The sequence below is a fragment of the Caenorhabditis elegans genome, chromosome IV (genome assembly GCF_000002985.6).
Source record: "Caenorhabditis elegans chromosome IV".
In the NCBI taxonomy this organism is placed as follows: Eukaryota; Metazoa; Nematoda; class Chromadorea; order Rhabditida; family Rhabditidae; genus Caenorhabditis; species Caenorhabditis elegans.
Window position 1 is genome coordinate 9,049,728 of NC_003282.8, and position 19,705 is coordinate 9,069,432.

General features: G+C 33.9%; 1 long non-coding RNA gene and 1 other non-coding gene across 2 annotated transcripts; one reads left to right on the top strand and one right to left on the bottom strand.

The window, feature by feature from the left end:
• The first annotated feature begins 11,051 nt into the window (after positions 1-11,051).
• Positions 11,052-13,960, top strand: linc-157. The gene is made up of 2 exons (NR_101941.1): positions 11,052-11,152; positions 11,668-13,960. It is a non-coding gene; the product is annotated as a long non-coding RNA linc-157 (long non-coding RNA).
• A 1,564-nt stretch (positions 13,961-15,524) lies between these two features.
• 21ur-13434 lies at positions 15,525-15,545 on the bottom strand. The gene has a single exon (NR_056352.1).
• Between the last annotated feature and the right edge of the window lie 4,160 nt (positions 15,546-19,705).

Sequence of the window (19,705 nt, forward strand, 5' to 3'; positions counted from 1 at the left end):
TTGTAGCAAATTTTATGTTCTTTCAGAATTTTAAAACAGAATTTCAAAAAACTTCGAAACCGCCAAGTTCATGCAGAAAAAGTGAATTTTCAGTCATACCTTGTAGACCACAATTTATATGCAAAATTAATAGATTTTCCAAACTTTGAAAATTAATTTCTGGCTTCAAACTTACTTTTTCAAAAATTCCTGTAGCCATTTTGTAGCAAATTTTATGTTCTTTCAGAATTTTAAAACAGAATCTCAAAAAACTTCGAAACCGCCAAGTTCATGCAGAAAAAGTGAATTTTCAGTCATACCTTGTAGACCACAATTTATAATAAATTTTCCAAACTTTGAAAATTAATTTCTGGCTTCAAACTAACTTTTTCAAAAATTCCCGTAGCCATTTTGTAGCAAATTTTATGTTCTTTCAGAATTTCAAAACAGAATTTTAAAAAACTTTGAAACCGCCAAGTTCAAGCAGAAAAAGTGAATTTTCAGTCATTCCTTGTAGACCACAATTTATATACAAAATTAATAGATTTTCCAAACTTTGAAAATTAATTTCTGGCTTCAAACTTACTTTTTCAAAAATTCCCGTAGCCATTTTGTAGCAAATTTTATCCATTAAATAATAAAATACGCACTAAAAGGTAGGGCTGAAAATGTAGTATTTCTGTAACTACGTGAAGCTTCTTGTACCTACTGAAATATTGTTGGTATATTCTAAAAGAGCTTAAATTTTACTACAAAGTTTCTGAAAGACATTTAAAAAAAAATTACTTTGAAGAGATTTATGAATTTTCAAAGTTATGAAAATTCATCTATTTTTGCCTATAAATGGTAGTTTCCATTAAATAATAAAATACGCACCAAAAGGTAGGGCTGAAAATGTACTATTTCTGTAACTACGTGAAGCTTCTTGTACCTACTAAAATATCATTGGTATATTCTGAAAGAGCTTAAATTTTACTACAAAGTTTCTAAAAGACATTTCGAAAAAAGTTACTTTGAAGAGATTTATGAATTTTCAAAGTTACGAAAATTCATCTATTTTTGTCTATAAATGGTAGTTTCCATTAAATAATAAAATACGCACTAAAAAAAATTCTGAAAGCGCTAAAATTTGAAACAAGTCCCAGAAGAAACATTTTCAAAAAAGTTCATTTTAACTCAGATATTAATTTTTAAAGTTTTTATTTTCTAGAACCAAGCACATAACTCAACTACCAGAGCTTTTTATTTTTCTTCAGAAATTAGAATTTTGAAATTGAACTTTAAAATATAAAATTTATCTCATTTCCTTTTTTGGTTTATTTTCTTCTAGAATGTTCGGTTTCGCCCTTAAAAAATTTCAAAAGTTAAATTTTTCTCTCCCACTGCCTTCCTGGAATTTTACAAAAAATCCTTTCTAGCGTTCAAAAATAAAAGTTTGTAGTGCACGAAATGTGTCTGGAGAACGTTACAAAACAATCTTTTTAAGATATTTGTCATCATCTCGTTTTATCGATCACATGATCAAATTGTTTCCCGTTTTTGTCTGTTCATCCGGCTGGCTACAGTTGACTACAAAAGCATGATTACCTCAAAATCTACACTGAAAAGTAAAAATTTTCTCAAGTTTGTCATTAATTTGGTCATCTCACCGTTTCCTGTTTGTAACTATTTTTTAATCTTCGAAAATCTATGTAAAACATCATGTATAGCCAAATGTAGCATGTTTGACAGTGGCACCATTTTTTGATGTGCAGGGAAGTATTTTAATAATTTTATGATAGTTAGGATCGGTCCTAAAATTCCAGATTTGTCAGATCTTCAGATTCACTTTTTTCACTCCGAAAGTACCGATTGTTGCAAAGCAAGAATGTCTGAATGATGAACCAAAGTTATTTTCGATGCCTTATTTTGTCCTTGAAATCTGAACGTTTGACAGGACCCAGCTATCAAGTCACAAAAATTGTTTTTTTTGTTGTATCCACAGTGCTTCTGGATTCCCCGATTAATCACCATGCTATTTGAAATTTCTTTTGAATGAAACTAAGTGTAATATCGCCATTTTTCTCTAATTTTAAACTTCTGATACTTCGTAATTATCACGTACTCAATGTTTTATCTTTACGGTTAGAAGTACTCTTTATTTTCCCTTTTTCTCGTGGTTCACTTATCAAACGAACACATCTTGTTTTGATGAACTGTTCTTTGAACATTCAATGCTGAAAGTGTATAACTTTTAATAAATGAAAAACAGATCTAGGAGGTTTTATCAGAAACTACAAAAGTAACTGTATAGTGTGTCGAACTGTAGTTTGTGTCTAGACACATGTGGATTGAAGAAGATGAAACAAAACAGACAATAGAGGTGGAGACTTGTGAATAAGGATGGTGCAACACGTTTCAAGATCCCCTATCCAAGTGCATTAATATTTTTAAAAAAATATATCGTTCTTTGTGGATTTATTTGCACCGTTGTCTTTTTAAAATTATATTTTTGTTATTATTAGGGATGGCAATAAATGCTCCTCTCAAACTTTATTTCATTTTATTTTATTTCGAATTCAACTCATACTCAAATTCACTAACTTAAATTAACTGTCGCAATCGACGAATTATTCATTTGGGTCGCTACAATTGTTGCTGGAAGCCACCTCTAGTTAGTAGCACTAGTAGTACTTTTCTATGAAGTCATTCAGTATAATCAGAAAGATGCCAGACTACCATCAATAACACCACCTGAATATAAACTGTTCAAGTATACGTCAAGTCCACGCTGGATTTCTAAAAAAAGTCATTATTCTGATATTTAGCTTGGGACTTACCCCTGGAAACGTGGGAGCTTCAATCTTCAAAGTAAGCAAATATCGAACTTCTCTTTAAAATAAAACAGAAATACCAAGCAGTTTCAATGATTCAATGATTCCGTTTTCATGATAAAACTTTTTAATTAGACTTGCTCATGACTGTAATATATAAATAATGCTTGTTTGGAACCAAAAATGTTATGAAATTCCAGCTAACTGGTAATTTTTAATCGCAGTTCCTATTTTCAATTTCATTCAATTTCATGATAGTCTAATTGGCCTTCTTCCTCGTTTATTCATTGCATCTTTCCCAAAACATCAATCCTCAGAGTTTCAAATCCTCAATACGTTCCCTACAAATACTACATATTTCGCCGGTTATTGGTTCACTAGAAAATGACGTCCTTGTAGATTTTAATCAATTTTCTTTTTCTAAAAATATAGAACACATTTTCTTGTTTAATATTTTCCATTAAAAAACACAAATATTTCAATAGATGCTCAAATATTTCTTCATAGCCTACACGTGTATCTTGTAGACACATAAGAGACGAATGTCCTTGCTATCCAAGATTTAAATCAGACTCATTCATTTGCGTCCCTTAAAACAGTACTTCTTGTTTAATTCCAGAAATAAAATTTTGCCCATTCCGATTTGTGATTCAATGATCTGTTTGCCACGGACTTGTCAAATTTATTTATTTGAATATTCCTCTCTATTTTTAATTTTTAAAATATATTACAAAACGTATAGAAGTACTGAATAGTTGGGGATAAAATAATTATAAAACTTTTAACATTAAAAAGTTTTCCACAGTTTTCTATCTAAAATTATTGTGAACACAGTTGCTCGCGATATTGCAAGATTGCTGTTTATACTTTAATTTGTTACTTTTACAATTCGAAATAACTTCAAAAAACTCATGTATTTTTTTACAAAATTTACCGTAATTTTCCTAGATAACTTTTTTATTCGCTTGTTATACGTTTTTCATTCTTGTGCACACTACACATGCAAACGCGTTTAGGAAAATTAATATTTTGCACAGACCCCTTTCGTATTCCAAGAAACGCCACCTGAAACCTTTATTTTGCTCTTTAATCAGATAAAAGTGTGTTTTGATGATGTAAGTCGGTGTGTCTGAATTGTGATATGTCTTGGAATAAGTTGAAAAGCAGGCGGCTGCGGGTGGTGTGCGGTGGTGGCGGTGGTGGATGTCCAGCCATGGGTACATAGTACACTCTCACCACGCATAATAAGAGACCGATAGAGGAAAAATATTTCAGAACAAGAATCATTTTCAAGTGAGACTTTAATGAGGAGTGTACAACGTAGTGCGCGCGTATGGGAAATGCATGAACTTTGACACATGAGATGATAAAAGGACATGTAGACAACATGTCAGAAAACATATTTGTTCAAGCTAAGGCTTGGAAAACTGTTTCAACAATATTTGATTTTTAAGGTGAAATTAAACTATATTTCAAAAATGCATGTCCGAATTAGAAATTCCACGGGGTGCAATTTGCCTTGCTTTTTCCCTCGCGTACTCGCCGGACACTAGAAACAAAAAAAGATCCCAATTGTTGAAAAACCTTGTTGTTTTCTTATGGGGATAAAATATAATAATAATTAATTTCTAGAGTTTCCGTCTTCCTCAGCATTTGCTCACAGTCTCTACTGAAATTATTTAGCGGAATCAGATAATATGGCACTTTTTTTACTTTTAAATTACATATACATACATATAAAACATGCTTTCGTGTCTTAATTATCAACATTTCTAGAATTAAAATCATCGGCTCATTTGCTAACAACGTGTAGCTTGAACTGCAAAGTCTAGTGGAAAATATCAAAGTTTGATGTGTTAGATAAGAGCCCAGAAGCCAAAATTTCTCACTTTTTCTAAAATAGGGTGGTCAGCAGTTGTTCGAGATCATTGCAGGTGTTTTACGCTTTCTACATTTTTTCAAAAACATTTTGGTAGATTTGCACTCTTCAAAGTTGCTGCTAATTCTTTAGCCTATCTTTGTATTGCCAATATCTTTACAAATTAATTTTTATAAAGTTAGCCACAAAAAATTTAGCAAATCACATGCCCAATTTTTGGAGGTTATCTTCCTGTTGCATAATTTGATTTTGAGAATGAAAAAAAATTGTATTTTAAAAAATGCGATCTATCAGCTTTTGCCAATATACCGGTTTGAATTTTCTCTGAAATCAGAACTATCAGAAATTTGCTCCTCCCAATTTTGAGCAAATCAGTTGAGGTGTATGGTTTTAAATTTCAGTCTACTTTTGGTTTTTTAAAGAAAATCACCATTCAGTCTTTAAATTACTCGTTTTGAAAAAAAATCACAAACCACAAAAACCGAATTTCTAATTTTCTCCATTTGCCAAATCCACATTGTTTTCTCAGAACTATTCAAACTTTATCTTAATTATCAGTCTTTTCCCCAAATTTTCCTTGAATTGTACAACAAATATGTTTGTTTCTATCCGAAAAAAACACGAATCTTATCACAACGTTACACAGACTCCGCCCAAGTGTACGACAGTGTTAAAATGAGTAAGCGACACGAACACAAATCACAAGAAGTTAAGCGAATAAGTGAACTTGAACATAGATTTGTGTGGTCTTTTATGTTTCTTTCGTTGGTCATAGACATGCAAAAAGAAGGAGATAAAACGTCATTGAATAGGTGAACAACTGTGCGGGCAGACAAGATTTTGGAAATTTTATCTTTTGAGGATGTTCCAAAGCAGTACTAGTTATTTTTGGATTTAATTCCAAGGCAGCGTCGGCTTTTTCCTGAACTGCTTTTTCCGAACTTTAAAACGTTTATTTATATTTTGATGAGGATTGGTCATTTCTGTGATTTGTTCCTTTATTTAAACAGCAGCCTCAGACATATGGGGCGATAATATCTTTTGCAGACTGCACAAAACGCGCGAAAGTGGGTGATTCCCAACATTGAAACCCGATTTTCAAAAAACAAATCGTCACTATTCTCAAACATATCATTGATTATTTCTTTGATTTCTGAACTTTTGATCTTTCTTCTAATTATGGGCCGGTATTTTCTTCACTGGGTTCTTACAAAATTATTAACACTCTAACTTCAAATCTGTCGTATCCAGATACCTCTCAGTCGGTAGTCAGCTTTTAGAAAATATTCAAAATGATTATTTTATAGGTGCCAATACGCCTAGTAGACTATTACAAAGCTTAGTCGACTTCTAAAAAATTTCAGATAGGGAATTTCGGTAGAATATCAGCTCAGCAAGTACATGTTTTTTCTCAATGTAACTTGTTGGAAAATAAGCGACTTGTTTCAGCTTTTAAGTAGAAATGGGTTTATTTTTTTATTTTTTGAAACTGCAATTCATTTGATCCCTGCATTTTTGTCAAAGACTAGCATATTTTACCTAAACATATCCAAAATAATTTTCTAGCTACAACGTCATAACCAGGTTCTGTGGTCACTACAATAATGATGTAAAATAAACTTAATTACTAATGTTTTGTAGTTTAGGCTTTTCCGATACCAGGCTTTATATTTCTGTAAAAATTTGATCACTGAATTAATTTACAGAAAGGAAATTAATATTAGTGCAATTCACGCGACTTATGTGATCAAAAAACTTGGTTATGTATTTTTGTAGAATCATACCTATAAGTCTGTTATTTTTTACAATAGGAAAGAAATAATTACGATATCATTCATCATCTATCTGTATACAACTATTTTGTAAAGGAAATTTACTACAACTAGATTCATGTTTTGAGTCTGATTGGCTGAACCATGAAGCATGCCTAAAAAGCGCCACCCCTTTTTGTTTTTTTATAGAAAGGAGAGCCTTATTTTTGCACTAGTTAAATTCAAATTGAGTGCCAAAAACAGTAAACTCAAATTTAAACGACCAATAAACTAAAATACTCAATTGATTACTAGATGATTATGATTGTGAGCACAAACGAGAGACAATTAATTCTTAAGTTATAAGCAACCAACAATTATTTAAAACCTCCTAAATTTTTTACCTTTTATTTTGGAAGATAACCCCTATAAATTGTAAATGCAAAAGCTGTTTAAAGACGGTGTTCTTGTACTTTCGTACTATAATCTATCGGATGAGCCAGATGGTATTTAATTAAATATTGGCTGTGAGCATTGTTTCTGATATATCTTTTACAATAGATATTGTTTACGCAACTAGATTGTATGAAACAAGAGTTCAAAAGTTCAATACATATAATCAATTTTTAGAGAAAATTAAAAAATTTAGAAATTTATGTAGACACAAACTTTACGTATTTATTTATGGTATTTTATTGGTATCCCATTTTTGAAACAATAAAATCAATTTTTAGCTAAAATAAGCAATATTTGCACCTTAGTTCCCTTAAATTCTTTTCGCACTTTAAAATTCCTCAAATTTTCCGGCAAACCCTCATTAACTAATAGTCTAATTTACTAAATCACTCGTTTACGTAAGTGGCACATTTACTTCGACGTCTAATTTACTAGCGATTTCACTTTCTCTCGTTTACTGAAAAAGAGTTCATTTACTTCAAGGTCTAATTTACTCATTTTTTACTCTCAGTCATTTACTAAGAAATAGTTCATTTACTTTGAACTCAGATTTACTAACTTGCTGACATTTTCTAATTTACTACTGTTTTGGTATATTTTTACATTTATGTAGTTTCAACATATGATGTTTCTTAGAGTTTTCATTTAAAAAATACCATGCGATATCCTAAAATGAATTCGTTTTTTGAACATGGTAGTTCTACTGTACCAAAATTTTTTACTTAATATTGTTTTCAGAACAAACTAGGAAAACAACGACATTCGCACGTTTTTTTTTCAATATCTGATTAGTTGTGAACCAAAAAATTCATACAGCATTCCAATTCAGGGATATGTGTCAAACATTTCAAATTTCACCAGTCGTTGGCCGAGCCGGAGGCGGCTGGTTAGATAATGTAGGACTATGTTTACTTGGTTACTTTCATACATTTTCTTGCCAAATTCGGTGCTTTCGATAAGCCAAACCCGACATTCCTTGGACCTCTGAACAATAAAACACCCTGTTTTAAAACGGATGTATCTAATTCTAGAATTGAGGTATCAAAAAGTCAGCAACTACAACCTTGTCGAGCTTAAAACAATAAACGTTTTCATAGTTGAAAGTATCAGTTCATCTTTATCGAGAACTGAGATATGGTTGAGCTAGAATATCTCCAAATCTAGAATATTTCGGCCATCTTTTGGGGCTCACATCTTCACAGTCACTGAAGATAACTGAAAGGGACCTACTAACATAATGTGTGTCACATTATTGCCAACAACATTTCAGTTGACCACATTTTATTAATTCAAACGCCAACAGAGTTATGAGTCTTTGAAAGTTAGACGTATATATTCTCAATCAACTCTAATTTACAAGGGAAGTCTTTGAAGGCGCCTGTAGAATTTGGGTTTTCATATTGAAATTCCGATAGAAGAGTGTTAGTTATGATCTCTCCGAAAAAATTAGCTGCCCCCGTCACGTTTCAGCAAAGTTATGACGTTTTGAAATTTCAGCTTTGAACACCATTGAAATCCACTGTCTTACCATGCTATCCACGCAAATCTTATAGTTAGCTTGCGTGACCACCGAAAATGTGACTCCTTCCACATTGTCCTGAAAAATGACCTCTGTGGCCGAGCTGGGAGTCCGCGCGCCTAGTAAAAATAAAGCTATGGTTCGATTCCTTCTATTTTTGAAATTTTTTTGCAAGTTGAATAAAGTTGTAAAACACCTATTTCAAACATTTTTACACACTTTCAAAGTGATTTTATTCTTTTTCGGGAACTTAGAATCATTTTCCGAACTTTTTGGAAAATTTAATTTTTTCATTTTTTTTTCTCGAAATTTCTTGATCAACTCCAAGCAAATAATAGAAAATTTTTTATTTTTTTAAAAATGTATGAAATTGCTATTTTATTGTTCAGAAGTGTATGAAACGTACATTATACAAGTTTTAGCTCTCTATTCACAAGTAAACCATCGAAATGATCTGCATTTCATTAATTATGTGCAAAATATTTACCAACTTTGAAGTTTCATAACTTCGTTGAGATGAATTATTTGAAAAAATGATCAACTAACAAATTGTTTGTTGAGTGATAATAAACAACGTTATAGTTATACACTTTTCGATACCTTCAGCCACCAAAAAGTTGTGACCGTTTTCCAGAACCCAATGTTAATAGAAAAACCAGCTAAAAAAACATTGCATTTTTCTATAACATCTGATCAAATTTTGAAAAGTTTTCAAAAAAAGTTTTGAAAAAAATTTTGAAAATTTTTGTAAGGGTACCCTTTGGATTTTTTTTTCATAAATCGAAAAAAAACATTGAAACCTAAAAAAACCAAATGTTTTTGACACTATCGCCAACAACATTTCAGTTGGACACATTTTATTGCAAAATCTCATTGCCAACTATCCTATGCTGAAACCTTTGAAATATGCTTATGCTGACGTTTTGAATATGCTTATGTTGACGTGCGCTTATGCTGACAAGAGCTCTCACGAGAATTTCGTGATCCAAAAAACACATTGAAAGCTTATATCAGGACACTTGACGATGTAAAAGAAAACTAAACCTATCCAGATTCGAACCAGCAATGACTGTATCTGAAGACCGTGCCCTTAACCACTACACCAAAAGGGCGAGAGGTGCGCGCGTTCTCAAGGAATATATGAAATCAGTCAAGCTGTAAGATAACTAGAGCTTCTCTCGATTGGAAGATATCTAGTACTTGAAAATGTGTTCATAAAGATTGGAACTACTACAGAATAAGTCATTAAGTTATTTTCTGTTCCTATTGTTCAGTTTCTACAAGAAATCCATTCCACATTGACTTTTATTGTGAATTTGAACCTTCCGTTGGCCTAAAATACTTCTGGAGAGCTACTTTTTTCGAGAGTATTCTTAAGTCTTCTACAAATTCAACTTGTTGGAAAATCGGGAACTTCTCTGATTCCTCGAAAATACTGTTGTTTAAAAAAAAATTTTGGCCTAAATTTTTTCCCTCAAAAACACCTTCATTCTGGTATTTTCTAGGAGCATATGTCATCTGTATTGTTTAATAATTTTTTTTGCTTCAAAAGCTCTGTTTTTGTGCTAAAAAAGAACTTTTTCGTTGATTTTTGCATTAAAAAATATACAAATGTCGTCGAATTAAATGCACGATACGCAAAGGTACGCAAACACCGATGTGTACCGTACTCCGAAATGTTTTTAATTTCCATGTTTTAAATTAGGAAATCGACAAAAAGGAGAGTTTTAAGCACAAAAACAGAGCTTTTGAAGCAAAAAAAAATTATTAAACAATACAGATGACATATGCTCCTAGAAAATACCAGAATGAAGGTGTTTTTGAGGGAAAAAATTTAGGCCAAAATTTTTTTTTAAACAACAGTATTTTCGAGGAATCAGAGAAGTTCCCGATTTTCCAACAAGTTGAATTTGTAGAAGACTTAAGAATACTCTCGAAAAAAGTAGCTCTCCAGAAGTATTTTAGGCCAACGGAAGGTTCAAATTCACAATAAAAGTCAATGTGGAATGGATTTCTTGTAGAAACTGAACAATAGGAACAGAAAATAACTTAATGACTTATTCTGTAGTAGTTCCAATCTTTATGAACACATTTTCAAGTACTAGATATCTTCCAATCGAGAGAAGCTCTAGTTATCTTACAGCTTGACTGATTTCATATATTCCTTGAGAACGCGCGCACCTCTCGCCCTTTTGGTGTAGTGGTTAAGGGCACGGTCTTCAGATACAGTCATTGCTGGTTCGAATCTGGATAGGTTTAGTTTTCTTTTACATCGTCAAGTGTCCTGATATAAGCTTTCAATGTGTTTTTTGGATCACGAAATTCTCGTGAGAGCTCTTGTCAGCATAAGCGCACGTCAACATAAGCATATTCAAAACGTCAGCATAAGCATATTTCAAAGGTTTCAGCATAGGATAGTTGGCAATGAGATTTTGCAATAAAATGTGTCCAACTGAAATGTTGTTGGCGATAGTGTCAAAAACATTTGGTTTTTTTAGGTTTCAATGTTTTTTTTCGATTTATGAAAAAAAAGTCCAAAGGGTACCCTTACAAAAATTTTCAAAATTTTTTTCAAAACTTTTTTTGAAAACTTTTCAAAATTTGATCAGATGTTATAGAAAAATGCAATGTTTTTTAGCTGGTTTTTCTATTAACATTGGGTTCTGGAAAACGGTCACAACTTTTTGGTGGCTGAAGGTATCGAAAAGTGTATAACTATAACGTTGTTTATTATCACTCAACAAACAATTTGTTAGTTGATCATTTTTTCAAATAATTCATCTCAACGAAGTTATGAAACTTCAAAGTTGGTAAATATTTTGCACATAATTAATGAAATGCAGATCATTTCGATGGTTTACTTGTGAATAGAGAGCTAAAACTTGTATAATGTACGTTTCATACACTTCTGAACAATAAAATAGCAATTTCATACATTTTTAAAAAAATAAAAAATTTTCTATTATTTGCTTGGAGTTGATCAAGAAATTTCGAGAAAAAAAAATGAAAAAATTAAATTTTCCAAAAAGTTCGGAAAATGATTCTAAGTTCCCGAAAAAGAATAAAATCACTTTGAAAGTGTGTAAAAATGTTTGAAATAGGTGTTTTACAACTTTATTCAACTTGCAAAAAAATTTCAAAAATAGAAGGAATCGAACCATAGCTTTATTTTTACTAGGCGCGCGGACTCCCAGCTCGGCCACAGAGGTCATTTTTCAGGACAATGTGGAAGGAGTCACATTTTCGGTGGTCACGCAAGCTAACTATAAGATTTGCGTGGATAGCATGGTAAGACAGTGGATTTCAATGGTGTTCAAAGCTGAAATTTCAAAACGTCATAACTTTGCTGAAACGTGACGGGGGCAGCTAATTTTTTCGGAGAGATCATAACTAACACTCTTCTATCGGAATTTCAATATGAAAACCCAAATTCTACAGGCGCCTTCAAAGACTTCCCTTGTAAATTAGAGTTGATTGAGAATATATACGTCTAACTTTCAAAGACTCATAACTCTGTTGGCGTTTGAATTAATAAAATGTGGTCAACTGAAATGTTGTTGGCAATAATGTGACACACATTATGTTAGTAGGTCCCTTTCAGTTATCTTCAGTGACTGTGAAGATGTGAGCCCCAAAAGATGGCCGAAATATTCTAGATTTGGAGATATTCTAGCTCAACCATATCTCAGTTCTCGATAAAGATGAACTGATACTTTCAACTATGAAAACGTTTATTGTTTTAAGCTCGACAAGGTTGTAGTTGCTGACTTTTTGATACCTCAATTCTAGAATTAGATACATCCGTTTTAAAACAGGGTGTTTTATTGTTCAGAGGTCCAAGGAATGTCGGGTTTGGCTTATCGAAAGCACCGAATTTGGCAAGAAAATGTATGAAAGTAACCAAGTAAACATAGTCCTACATTATCTAACCAGCCGCCTCCGGCTCGGCCAACGACTGGTGAAATTTGAAATGTTTGACACATATCCCTGAATTGGAATGCTGTATGAATTTTTTGGTTCACAACTAATCAGATATTGAAAAAAAAACGTGCGAATGTCGTTGTTTTCCTAGTTTGTTCTGAAAACAATATTAAGTAAAAAATTTTGGTACAGTAGAACTACCATGTTCAAAAAACGAATTCATTTTAGGATATCGCATGGTATTTTTTAAATGAAAACTCTAAGAAACATCATATGTTGAAACTACATAAATGTAAAAATATACCAAAACAGTAGTAAATTAGAAAATGTCAGCAAGTTAGTAAATCTGAGTTCAAAGTAAATGAACTATTTCTTAGTAAATGACTGAGAGTAAAAAATGAGTAAATTAGACCTTGAAGTAAATGAACTCTTTTTCAGTAAACGAGAGAAAGTGAAATCGCTAGTAAATTAGACGTCGAAGTAAATGTGCCACTTACGTAAACGAGTGATTTAGTAAATTAGACTATTAGTTAATGAGGGTTTGCCAAATTTTCCTCCTTTGTTTCGATGTGCTGGTTCTCTTTCTTGAGGGCTACAACGTACCCCGACAGACCGATTCTGATCTATTGATCATCTGTGTGATGTTCTTTCTTCTTACCCTTATATGGAAAAGATCCAAATCTTAAAATCAGCGATGATGTTACTTTTATCATTCACTTCTCCCGTGATTTTCAATAATTATTATTGTTGTTCGTCTAGCCTCCTGTCCTTATCTTCCGTCTATTTTCCGTCGCAGAAATATCTTTCTGATCTCGTTTTGTTGTTGCAGTACCTTTTTGGATGTTTCGCGAACTCATTACTTTTTGCAAATGTTCAAAGTAGTCACTGAATAGCAAAAAATATTGAAAACTCTAATTTGAAACTATAAAACAATAATATATACATTTTGAAGGTGGAGTAGTGCCAGTGGGGATTTTGTCTAAATACACTTATATCTAAAACGACCGAAAATCAGGATAAAACAATCCAAAAAATGTTTAGATTGTCTAATTTTTCAGTCAAATTAGTTTTGCATTCCAGATTATCCTATCCAGTGTTAAGGGTTACGGGTCAAAGAAGTTTCGGATTTGCTTTCTGAATAGTAGAAGCATGTTTTGATATTCAAATTTCTCACTCAAACATTTTCAGCAAATACAGTCTATTAATACAAATCTGAAACCGTAATTGTTTTCTGGCACTATTATTGCAGATCCCCCTCTCCATATTTGCCCTTACCGTAATCTCTTTGTCCCTCTTCCTCTTCACGTGCAATTCACTAAACGTCCCGAGAACGCTCACCATTTTTCTTTGCTTCTCAACAGTCTCTCTGAATTTTGTAACTCTCTTTGTTTCAACTATTCCATGTCTCTCTTTTACTACAACCATCCTGTTTTCTCTATTGAGAGGTTTTCTGTTTCTATAATGTTTGTCAACATTTGCAAATAAATGTTGCTCATTTCACCCAAAAGCTGCTTGTCTACTGCAAAATCTCGTAGAGTTTAGTTTTCGACCAATGAACATATTTTCGACAAGTGCCAACTTTAAGGATACGTAATTTCATGTTTTCCTAGAATTTCTCACATATGTATAAATCGTGTCGGATTAAAATGAGCAGCCTCTAGACCTCTTGATTCGATATTTTGATCTTTTGTTCGAATGCTCACGTACGCAGGGTGAGCGCATATCAAATCACAAAGCACAAATTGTGTGAAAAAGAAGGGAAGTGAGAGAACTCATAGTGCAGAGTTTCAATGCAATCATCAGGAAATGTTCTCTGTACTCTTTTTGATGTAATGTTTTTTCTTTTAATTTCATCATCTACTTGTTGTTTATTTTTGTTTTTTTTATTGTGAGAGTAAATATTAAAGCCATGACGTATGTGTCTTGGCCTACAAGCTTGCACAACTGTAAATCTTCCTATATCCAACTTATTAATATGAAAGGTTCGGTTTCCTAACAGGTACAAAAAAATATACGCACGACATAAACTTGGTCCGTAGTAACTCTCTTCATGACAAAGTTAGACTTTTTTCATATGTAGTACTGCATTGTAGGCACACAAATAATAATTTTCGATTTTGTGGAAGCATTGTTTCAAGTAAATAAAACGCAAAATTCTTGCAAAATCCAAGCAAACAGCTGATTTCTCACCATGCAAGTGGTCAAGTAACATTATTTGGTATCATTCAGCATTGCACAGGCCGCGTTTAAAATTCACAAACCATTCAAATTTACACCCAATATTTTGATTTAAAATTGAAACCGATTTTTTTATTTTTTCTCACCTCTAGGTTTTCACTACAAAGTAATATATATTCATGTCATCTTGCCACAAAATCGACAGTAACTTTTTCCTACCAGAGTACCTATTGACATTCTTTGTTTTCCAATTGAGCTTGCCATGCTATAATTATATTGTTTTTCTCTAACATTCTCCCTGTTTTTTACAACTTTTCGGGAAATTTTAAAATCTAATGTTTTCCGTTAAACGATTAATTGCCAACAATCAAAGATAATTCTCCTTCAGTCCCCTACTTTTTATCCCTTATCTCATTCGTCTTCCCAATATCACTGTTTATTTTCCAAATTCCAACCTAAATATTTCGTAATCTATTTTGCATCCCCTACTGTTCATTATTTGCTACCGTTTTACGTTGCATGATGACAATTCATGTCACCATTTTATGATCCATTTTTGGCTGTAGTTGACATAAAAAAAGTACAAATAAAGAGTTTATGGTCTCCTTGTCACTTTATGCTCTTTGAACTGTTACGATGCTTTTCTCAGAGTTAAACAAATATTTTTAGAATATCATTTTAGTATTTTTAACTAAAAATTTCTTGGTCAAATCTTACAATTAGTGAACTTTTTTTCCACATCATTGATTTTTGCCATATGTTGGCATGTTACCGTTAACGGAAGTGAATTAGAAAAATCTGAAGAGACTGTATCTTTAAATTGAAGTATTAAAAAAATTGAAAATATTTTTAAATCATTAATTTGTGAACTTCATTATTTTATCATTACCCAACTTGCTTGACTACGAATTTTCTCGAATTAACTGTTTAATAGGTGTTATGTGTCTTTCTCCCTGCTTTACAGTCTTTCCAGGGCACATCGCCATCTTGCTACAACTACGTGTGGGAAAGGTGGTATTATGCCCTGAGGAGCTGAGCTGAGTGATTGAGTACTTAATATATTTTGGAGATCCTTGTTATAAACTTGATGAATCCCGAAAGAATTTTTACTAACAAAAATTAAAAATGTTTCTATTAGAAAAATGCTACAATTGCAATATTTGTGGAAGCAATTTTTCCATGTTTTTTTTTGCGCGAAGTTTGTTCACTCTTTAAATATAGCCCTCATATTATATTTTGACAATATACAGTTTGTAATGATACTTCTTAAAATAAAAACAAATACCGTGAACGAAAATAACCCTTAATCTAACACCAATCTCCAAACATCTTCGTATTTTGTGTTTGAGCACAAAGTTATGGGGAAAAGTCGCCGGGGAAAATCGGTCAATATGTATTTTGTGTTCACAGGAATAACAACAACTTTTTTGCATTTTCTCGTACAGAAGCTAATGTGTATTAATCAAGATTATTACTTAAAATCGTTTTGCGTCCTATGATATTTAAAACTTTAAATTTCTCAATTAGAAAAAAACTATCGCCTGGAAAACTATTTTCATAAAACGTTATGTAGTTTTTTTCGCTTTTAAAGGGAGAATATTACAAATGAAATATATATTTTATCAAGCTTTTTCACTTTAATGTTTCTCTGAAATAGCTGATAATCAGCAAGAAAGTCTCAAAAATTGTATTCAAATTTGGGCTAGGTGTTCTAGTTTATTAGATGTTCTGAAACATAATTTTCTTTAATTATTAATTACCAGCCGCTAGCACGCGCCAAGGCGCGTGCTAACGACTGGCAAAAGTTGACATGTTTGACACATAAATCATCAATTAATCCTACAAAAGTATCTCATGAAAAAAGGTGAAAATGTTCACTTTTTGAACACTAGGATTCCCGCCAAAATGTTTTCAAAAAATTAATATTTGAATTCCCGCCAAATGTTTCACTGCGATGGGTCTCACCACGATGGGTCTCACCACGAAGGGTCTCACCACGATGGGCCTCACCACGAAGGGTCTCACCACGAAGGGTCTCACCACGATGGGTCTCACCACGATGGGTCTCACCACGATGGGTCTCACCACGAAAGGTCTCGCCACAATGGGTCTCACCACGATGGGTCTCACCACGAAAGGTCTCAATACGAAGGGTCTCACCACGAAGGGTCTCACCACGATGGGTCTCACCACGATGGGTCTCACCACGAAGGGTGTCACCACGATGGGTCTCACCACGATGGGTCTCACCACGATGGGTCTCACCACGAAGGGTCTCGCCACAATGGGTCTCACCACGATGGGTCTCACCACGATGGGTCTCACCACGAAGGTTGTCACCACGAAGGGTCTCACCACGATGGGTCTCACCACGATGGGTCTCACCACGATGGGTCTCACCACGAAGGGTCTCACCACGAAGGGTCTCACCACGATGGGTCTCACCACGAAAGGTCTCGCCACAATGGGTCTCACCACGATGGGTCTCACCACGAAGGGTCTCGCCACAATGGGTCTCACCACGATGGGTCTCACCACGATGGGTCTCACCACGATGGGTCTCACCACGAAGGGTCTCACCACGATGGGCCTCACCACGAAGGGTCTCACCACGAAGGGTCTCACCACGATGGGTCTCACCACGATGGGTCTCACCACGATGGGTCTCACCACGAAAGGTCTCGCCACAATGGGTCTCACCACGATGGGTCTCACCACGAAAGGTCTCAATACGAAGGGTCTCACCACGAAGGGTCTCACCACGATGGGTCTCACCACGATGGGTCTCACCACGAAGGGTGTCACCACGATGGGTCTCACCACGATGGGTCTCACCACGATGGGTCTCACCACGAAGGGTCTCGCCACAATGGGTCTCACCACGATGGGTCTCACCACGATGGGTCTCACCACGATGGGTCTCACCACGATGGGTCTCACCACGATGGGTCTCACCACGATGGGTCTCACCACGAAGGGTCATCACCACAATGGGTCTCACCACGATGGGTCTCACCACGATGGGTCTCACCACGATGGGTCTCACCACGATGGGTCTCACCACGAAAGGTCTCGCCACAATGGGTCTCACCACGATGGGTCTCACCACGAAGGGTTTCACCACGATGGGTCTCACCACGAAGGGTCTCACCACGAAGGGTTTCACCACGATGGGTCTCACCACGATGGGTCTCACCACGATGGGTCTCACCACGAAGGGTCTCACCACGATGGGTCTCACCACGATGGGTCTCACCACGAAGGGTCTCACCACGAAGGGTCTCACCACGAAAGGTCTCGCCACAATGGGTCTCACCACGATGGGTCTCACCACGATGGGTCTCACCACGAATGGTCTCGCAGCGGCTTTTTTTTTTGAATTTTCCAGAAGGTTCTAGAACATTCCAGAATTTTCCTGAATTTTCCAGAAGGTTCTAGAACATTCTACAATTTTCTCGAATTTTCCAAAAGGTTCTGGAACATTCCAGAATTTTCTCGAATTTTCCAGAAGGTTCTGGAACATTTCAGAATAATGTTTTCAAAAAATTAAAATTTGAATTCCCGCCAAAATGTTTAAAAAAAATTCCAATTTGAAGTCCCGCTAAAATTTTTTCAAATATTAAAATTTGAATTCCCGCCAAAATGTTTTCAAAACTTAAAATTTGAATTCCCACCAAGATGTTTTTGAAAAGTGTTGAGTAGTTTATCGCGGACCTCGATCGATGTCGGGTGCGCAATCATCATAAATAACACCAAATTATTTCTCAAATAATTTTTTTGCGCTGAATGTTGTGACGTCACCCGTGACGTCAGAGACAAACAGAATAGCGCCTTATATATAGTAATGATTGTTGTTCTTTATAAAATCGTTCAAATTTTTTTAAATGATATTTCAACTCTTCACAGTTTTCAAGCAGTATTTCATAATTTTATTTCTTATTATAAGAATTAGCACAATTACCCCACTTTTGTATAAACTATGTCCTGGGCAAAGTTCTCTGGGTTTCCGTTCTACTGACGCAACGGTCAGCAAACCAAATTTTGTTTATTTGCGAGTTTTTGTAATTTTTGGATGATGGCTAGACCGAAAAAATGGGGTGAGATGTTATAAAGAAACCTTGAAATTGTGGAGTGTGGAGTAGTTTTTATGACTAATTTCATTGATCAATCAAAATATTTGAGAAAGTACAAACAGGAAATGCATTGCACCAAAAACATCATTTGTGAAAGTTAAATCTTGATTTTCTCTAAAAAAATTTACCTAAAAATATATGTAGGACTGGCAGTCAGTCAGTGTGTCAAAATGGGTTTACACTTTTGAATGTTAGGGTAATTTTTTGAAGACCATAACAAACTATCGATACTAATTTGAATTATTTCTTGGAAATTTTTCATGATACAGTTGGAATCTAGGTAGACCGAACCGCATAGTTTGTAAGTTTTGACAATTCGTATTCTACAAAAATTGTGTATAATTTTACAAACTCTCAAGTATAAAATAATCCCAATCTATGTATATTTAAAAAGAAAGTCATATGCAAGGAAAAAATATTTGGAAATAGTAACTTCTTGTTTTTTTTGTTTCGTCACTATCCTTGATTTGAAAAATATTTGAAGTCATTGCACGTAATCGTTCGTACTTTCAGTAGCAAATAGATTTGAAAAATAAAATTCAATTGGAGCATCTTCTTTTCTCCTCTAACAATGAGTTGTTGATCTCCAATCGTTTGGTAGTTGATCTTTTGAATTTTGGGTTTTTATTTGGCGGATGGGAGGAGTAAGGCGTCTTTTAAAGAACGACAAGACATGCTCCGAGAGGAGCACATTGCTTTTAAAATAAGAAGAGTTTTTTGAAAGATTGAGTTTAGTTTGATTTCTGGTTTTTGATTTTCAGTAGAGCATTTGAAAGTTTCGCTACAATTATATTTCTCTGTTTCAAATATTGACTGTTTCAATAAAAATATGAATGGCATTTTTAAACTACTAATGTTTTTTTCGCTATTTTTATCCGGTTTTATTAAAAATTGATAAACTATCAAAATGTACAAAAGTATTTGGCACATTTTTTTTATTTGATTTCGATAAAACAAAAGGCACCAGAGATATTAGCTGTCAAATTAGAAAAATACGGTAGTTGTTTTACCAAACGGATTTTTTTGCAAAATTAATACCTTTAAAAATAAAACTGTATTCTAGCAACTTCATCCAG